The 7,638-nt window shown below is 40.3% G+C and overlaps 1 long non-coding RNA gene across 1 annotated transcript; it reads left to right on the top strand.

Moving 5' to 3' along the window:
* Window positions 1–5,877: 5,877 nt before the first annotated feature.
* On the top strand, window positions 5,878–7,042 carry LOC121982908. Its single transcript, XR_006112326.1, has 3 exons — window positions 5,878–6,001; window positions 6,395–6,562; window positions 6,909–7,042. It is a non-coding gene; the product is annotated as an uncharacterized LOC121982908 (long non-coding RNA).
* Window positions 7,043–7,638: the final 596 nt, after the last annotated feature.

The raw sequence follows: 7,638 nt of genomic DNA on the forward strand, positions 1-7,638 counted from the left end.
AGTGTATTGAGTAGGACCATTGAGGCAGTTTCTTTTTATACTGACAAAATAAAAGAACAAGACCTCGGTTATTATGGAAGTGTGTGCTCTTAATCCTAATATAATGACAAACACATATATTTAATATTTATTTCTTTAATTTATCAATGGGTGAGATTTAGTTTGATAAATCAAAAGGCCCGATAAGTTGGGAAATGATATTACTTATAGTGTGTTGTTGATTATAGAAGGAAACTGTGTCCTAGTAATCTAGGTTGATAATATCCCCAAGAGAAACTCATAAGGATTGTCATGTTAAACCCTGCAGGTGGACTTAGTCCGACATGATAATAAGGTTGAGTGATACTACTCTTAGACTGAGATATTAATTAAGATGAGTTGTTAGTAACTCAATTAATTAGTGGACATCCGACATCTTAAACACAGGGAGACTAGCACACTCGTACTAAGAAAGGAGCCCAAAATGTAATTTGGGATTGGTGCAGTAGTTCAATAATAATTCTTTGGTGGTATGAATTATTATTGATGAAATTAAGTTGGGTGTTCGGGGCGAACACGGGAAGCTTAATTTCATCGGGAGACCAAAACTAATTCCTCCTCTCGGTCCCTATCGCAGCCTCTTATATATAGAGAATTATACCCACCTATACCCACCTTCTTACCCACTTTTTGGTGGCCGGCCAAGCTATCTTGGAGCCCAAACTAGGGCCAGCCAAGACCCAAACATTAAGCCAAGTAGGGGCCGACCAATGCTTGGAGCCCAAGCATGGTGTGGCCGGCCCTAAGAAAAATAAAAGGATTTTTATTTTAAAATTTTTCTTATGTGGATTCCATAGTTTTTAAAAAGAGGGTTTAAAATTTAAAATTTTCCTTTATAAAAGATTAAGTAAAGATTGAATATCTTTCCTTATTTGTAGATTGAGAGGAAGATTTTAATTTTGATAAAACTTTCCTTTTTTGTAACCATGTTCATGATTTAAAAAGAGAGTTTCAAAATTAAATATTTCCTTTATAGTCTTCTACAAAAGATTAAGAGAAAGATTAGATATCTTTCCTTATTTGTAGATTGAAAGGCGATTTTAATTTTAGAGATAACTTTCCGTTTTGGAAACCAACCACATGTTTAAAAGAAAGTTTTTAATTTATAAAATTTCCTTTTATAACAACCATGAAGGGATAAATTATTAGAGAAATTTTAAGGAAGTTTTAATTTTGTGTTTAAAACTTTCCTTATTTGGAGCATGGGGATGTGGTCGGCCATAGCATGGTTAAAAGGAAAATTTAATTAATTTTTCCTTAATAACCAAAGGCAAGGAATATAAGGGAATTTTAATAACAATTAAAATTCCTTATTTGCCAAGACCAACGAATATAAAGAGGGGGTAGAGGTGCCTTCACCTTACAACATCTATTCTATAGTTCCTCCTTTTTTCCTTGGTGTGTAGCTGGCAACCCTATTCCTTCCTTTTCTCTTCTTCTTTAGTGGCTGGATTATCCTTTCCTTGGAGCACTTGTTGGTGGCCGGTTCTAGCTAGGAGAAGAAGGAGAGAAAGGAGACTTTGCTCTTGCATCCCTTGGAGCTTGGTGGTGGTGGCCGGACCTCTACTTCTCTTGGAGAATTGGTGGTGGCCGAATCTAGCTTAGAGAAGAAGGAGTTTGGTGGTTCTCGTCTTGGAAGATCGTTGCTCACACTGTTGGTGCAACCTTAGGTCAAGGTTGACCTGGTTGACTAGACTCGAGTTGACTGGACTCGAGTTGTGTTTTGATGTTTGACGAGTTATGTTTGACAATGGTTATATCTTGATGTTTGACAAGGATACAAGCTTGGGAGATTGTGGGTGCAACCTGTGGTCAAGGTTGACCTAGTTGACCCGAGGTGAGTTGACCTGACTCGGAAAAGTCCAAGCAGGGAGCTTGGCACGGGAAAAGTCCAAGTATGGAAGCTTGGCACATGGGAAGTCGGAGAGGGCTCGGTAGCTCGTTCTCCGGACTGTGGTCAGAGAGGGCTTGGGAGCTCGTTCTCTGGACCGGATGGAAGTCGGAGAGGGCTCGGTAGCTCGTTCTCCGAACTGTGGTCAGAGAGGGCTCGGTAGCTCGTTCTCTGGACTGGATGGAAGTCGGAGAGGGCTCGGTAGCTCGTTCTCCGAACTGTGGTCAGAGAGGGCTCGGTAGCTCGTTCTCTGGACCAGATGTGGAAAAGTCCTGGTGAGTGAAGCCAGGCAGACGGGAAAGTCCTGGTGAGTGAAGCCAGGCAGTTGGGAAATCCTGGTGAGTGAAGCCAGGTGAAAATCCTAGTGAGTGAAGCTAGGTGGAAGTCCTGGTGAGTGAAGTCAGGCAGTCGAAAAGTCCTAGTGAGTGAAGCTAGGCAGTTGGGAAGTCCTGGTGAGTGAAGCCAGGCAGTTGGAAAGTCCTGGTGAGTGAAGCCAGGTGAAAACCCCTAGTGAGTGAAGCTAGGTGAAAGTCCTGGTGAGTGAAGCCGGGCAAGGAAAAATCCAGATGGATCAAGGGTGATCAGACATCTGGTGTTGAGAAGGTCAAGTACGTCAAGGGAGTGACCGAATACTTGACACGAAGAGAAAAGTCCAAGTGGGTCAAAGGGATTGACCGGACACTTGGTGGGGAGTCTTAGCAGGTCAAGGGAGTGACCGGAGGCTAAGCATGATGCACCAACAGGTCAAGGTTGACCGGATGTTGGTTTGGAAGGCTTGAGACTTGGTTTGGGTGAAAACCAAGCTCTGGATCGATCAGTGGATCGATCCAGTGATACACTGGGTATCCGGATCGGTCTGGTGACCGATCAGTAACCACATAGTGAGCTTCTGTGTGTTATCTGATCGGACTGGAGACCGATCAGTGATCGATCAGTAGCATACAGTGAAGTTCCTGATCGGTCTGCAGACCGATCAGGAGACGATCAGAAGGAGACGATCAGAAGGAGGGAAAGGCCCTGATCGGTCATGGGACCGATCAGGGAAGGACCTGATCGGTCACCATGACCGATCAGGGAAGGTCCTGATCGGTCCTCTGACCGATCAGGACCCTTGTGGACCGATCAGGATGAAGCCTGATCGGTCCACATCCTAGCCGTTGCGTAGCAACGGCTAGTTTCTGTTGTGTCTTCTTCGCAGGTTATAAAAGGGGTTGAGGAGCTACTGTTTACTTCTTCTTCTTTCTTCTAGTGCTGCTAATTCTTCCTTGGATTGAAGCTTCTGCTCCTATACTCTGAGGTTCTGAGCTTTGTTGAGCTTGCTTCCGAAGCTTCGCGTGAGCTTCCAGTCGTCGATCAGCTGCTGCAGTTGGGTTGTGAAGTTGCTGCTTCATCGCCTCCGGTCGACAGAGAAGGCAAGCGAGTGTTGCATTCATATTGTTGTTTGTATTTGCTTCTTGCTTTCCTTGTACTCCTTTCTTGTTGTTACAAGTATTGTGGAGAGGTTTCTCCACCCACAAGGAGCATTTATTAGCCGGTTCTCCGGGGACTCATCCACCGACGGATTGATAGGCTTCGTCCACCTTACGGACACGCCGAGGAGTAGGAGTTTATCTCCGAACCTCGTTACATTGGTTTGTTTGAGGTTTGTCTTCTTTCCCTTTCGTTTCTGTGTTTATTTTCAGCTGCGCTAGCACGTTTTGTAGAAAGAAACGACGATTTGGGGTCGGCTATTCACACCCCCCTCTCTAGCCTCCGTACGAAGGATCCTAACACACACAACATCCGAGATTAGAAGAGGAATACGGTAGAAGATCAAGAGGTTATTTGCTTACAAAGGAAGGTATAACTAGTAATTGTTTTCCGCATCATACTAGTTTTTCTTTGTATGATTTCCAAACCCAAGAGGCATATGATTCTAGAGTTTCGAATTTGTGATTCGAGTTTGTGTTTTTTTTTTGTTTTTCAAATTTGTGATTCGATTGTTCCTTTTGGTTAAACTTAGAGTTATATAAGGAAATTAAATATTAAATTTCCTTAAAAGGCTTTGTCTAGGAAGTGGTGGTTGCTCCCATATCCAAGAAGGCCTAGTGCCTCGCCATGTTTAACCTGGAAGCCAATTTTGGAAATTAATATTTAATTGAATTTATAACATAGGTGGATTTGGATCAATAATGTTAAGCATCGTTTGCGATCCAAATCTAAACCATTAAGAACAGATAAGTTAAATTTGGAATCAATAATGTTAAGTTCGGTTTGCGATTCCTAATTTAATTTCGAAAGAACACAATAGGTTGTTTAGGAAGGGTTCGACACTTGTACAAAATTTTTGTACAATGGAACTGGTACGATCTTCCTAGGACTAACCAACACATGCCAGCTATCTGGTCAGCCCGTCGACCTAGCTGGACTTTGTACCAAACATCCGGTTAGCCCATCGACCTGTTTGGGCTTTGTACCAACTATCCGGTCGGCCCGTCGACCTAGCCGGGCTTCATGCTAGACATCAGGTCAGCCCATCAACCTGTTTGGGCTTCTCCTGCACACTCGGTCAGAGTGTTAGATAACAATGAGACTAACTTAACCTATTTTGTCATTCATCAAAACTTGAGTTAGATCGTTAGTGCTAAAGACACCAACAGATAGTTCTTCTAAATTGATGCAACTTCATACAAGTTATAACAAACTAGAAGAAACAATTAAAAAAACTGTAGTAGTATTATCTTCTTCTGGAGAATCTTTTTCATGCTAAATCTAATAAATTGTAGAAAATATCACTACAAGAAAAACCCTCATAGACATCGGTGGAACAACAACGGTTTTAAGTAAAAACCGATGTCTTTGAGTATTTTACATTGGATTTTCCAAAAACCGGTGTCTATGAGCGCAGATTTTCGTTCATAGACATCGGTTTTTTAGACGATGTCTATGAGCGTATTTTTTTTGTTAATAGACACCGATTTTAACAGCATTTTTTAAACCCGGTGTTAATGAACCAAAATAAAATAATTTAATTTTTCCACCAATACTTAGCCAAAATTTACAACACTTCACTCTTCCAAACCTAAACCTAGAGCGTCGTCCACCGTATACACTTCACTCTTCCCTCCAACACTTCACTCTTCACTCAGCCTCACCTCCCTCTTCTCCTCTGCAAGCTCTCTGTGGAGACAGATCTAAGAGTTCCCGAGATCCAGTCGTTGTCGGATCTTCCTGTCGATGAGGTAAACTTCCTTCCTCGACCCGGGATCTAGGCGATTTCTTCGCCGCAATGTACCTCTCTTGCGTTTTCCATCGAGAACCAAAGACCTACGATTCTGGATCTACTATTTTTATCTTCAGATTCTTGCTTAAAGTTACTGTGTTTGAATGAGTGGGATTGGGTTTAGTTCGTTTGGAAGAGATCAGTAACTTGCTATTCTTGAAACCCTAACTCCCAAGTTTATATACGGTGTCCCTTCCGCTCAAGAAATATTGACTGTAGCTGCACTCTTCAATCTGATCTCCCCCGCTCTTCGGAAACCCTAGGATCGTTCTCGTCTGACCTCAAGTAGTAAGTCAAAAAGTTCCTAAATTTTGTCCATAAATTGAACTGCTATGACATAGTGTTTCAAGGAATCTATCAGTATCTAAGCTTCTACAGAATCTAAGCATCTGTGTCAGAAAATTCAATGAGTTTCATCGTATAAAACAAAGGCAATCCTTTTTGAATACTGTTTCTTGTTTTCTGCAGGTTAGTCTTGCAGCAAGGCAGCTAAGACATGGATTACTGAACAGAGACCCTGTTAATCGTTTGGGATCAAAAACTGGTGCCAATGAAATCAAGCAACATTCCTTCTTCTGTGAAATGAATTGGCCTCTTATTCATTGCATGGTAGGAAGCAATCTCACAGTACTTCAGAGTTTAGAGAGGTACTATAGTAAAGTATCTAATCGATCTATTTGTATTCTCACAGACACTGCCTGAGTTAGAAGTTCCACTTCAGGTGACTGGAAGGGAACCTGATTCCAAGGTGAAGGATGCACAATGGGCTGATGAACAAATGCCTATTGATTCTCTACAGAATCTGTGAAGTGAGTGCCATAAAACTAAGTTGAATACTTGAATTGAGTAGAATAGGCAAATGAAATTAGCAAAATCAGCATTTGACATGTCAAATGGAAGATGATACACTCCTTATATCATAAATGCTTCCATTGGTTAAGATGTTTTCTTTGTTTTGAATTTTGTGTTTGAAATCATACTTGATTTTCAAAATGCATACTCGTACAAAAAACATGAGCTACATACTGCATTGTGTGACCTCGAGAACAAGGAAATAAAGCCACTTCATCCTGTAGTCTTCATCTATGTCATGATCATATTCCAGCTATATTTTCTACTTTGCTCTAGCTCATGTGTGATTGTCGATCCGCACGTAAAACATCAGAGAGTTCACTAATTTTGTATCTGAATAATCATAACAGGCAACAAACACAACTAGCTGACGAGATTCAAGCCTACTCAAAGCTTTCATATCTCTCAAATGATTGCATGGCGCTACTCCTGGAAGAGATGGGTTTCGGACCTGGATAATTTTGAGGAAAAAAGGCAAACCATCATGTATAGAATAAGGAAGCAATGGCCGTGCAATGGTAGTCTCTGTAGAGTAATATTTGCAGTTAATGTAATTAATTAATGCTTTAGGAGAGATTGATTCCTAAATTGTTGAATGCATGAGATTTCATAAACCACCTCCGAAACAGAAACAAGAAGAAATGTGTTGGTTATTGAGGCACATGTAAGATAAGAGGATGAAGTTTATAACGTTTTTCGCTCTCAGAATAATGGATCATCTGTACACATTATTATCTGCTATCATCAAATATACAAGTTGATTAAATTTATATGATCAATTTAAATTCATCTGTACACATTATGTGTCATACCTTCTTAAGACGCTGCTTCTTATCTTCCCCTGAAATATCTTCCAATGTGCAGTTGTACCAACAATCTGCAAATACTGGCCTATCTCCATTAGGGGTGCACACAGAGCTTCTTGGAACTGATGTTGCAGAAGGTTCACCAAGCTGAAATAACACCAAGACCAGAGAATGGTTCATGCTTATAAAATACAGGAACTCATTGTCCATAATTGAGCGATTTATTTTACTTTAATAGATTACCTTCACAAGATCTCCAACATTTAAGCAATCCCTATCATAAGAATGACCCACAGCATCATAATTTAAATATATCCTGATAAGCTATTTTGAATCCTTTTGTAATGTAGGTGTTTTAGACACCTGAAGCAAAGCTCTTCTACCACTATGTTGTGATCTTGAGAAACTATGTTCATGGTAAACTTGTGGAGTAACTGAGTACTCTTTTTGACCAGGGCTGAAATAAATTCTTAGATTTAGTGTTTTTAGAATGTTTAGGTTCTGTGAACTGTTGTGATAATGGAACCTATTATCTACTTGTTTATTTCTTCACCTTGATTATCATTTGTCATTGATTTAATCTATATTTTAGTTGAAATATAATTCGACTTCAACTCATAAGGATTTTACACTGACCATATTTTACTTGGTTCTTCTCCATACGAAAATCAATTGACCAGTTATTATACAAATCAAGAATGTAAAATTCCTCAAATTTGTTCTATTTTAATTAAAATCTCATTGCTTCCCAAAGATGACAGTGATCCAATGATTCTTTGCTGGGTTTG

This window comes from Zingiber officinale, chromosome 5A, assembly GCF_018446385.1.
Source record: "Zingiber officinale cultivar Zhangliang chromosome 5A, Zo_v1.1, whole genome shotgun sequence".
Lineage (NCBI taxonomy): Eukaryota > Viridiplantae > Streptophyta > Magnoliopsida > Zingiberales > Zingiberaceae > Zingiber > Zingiber officinale.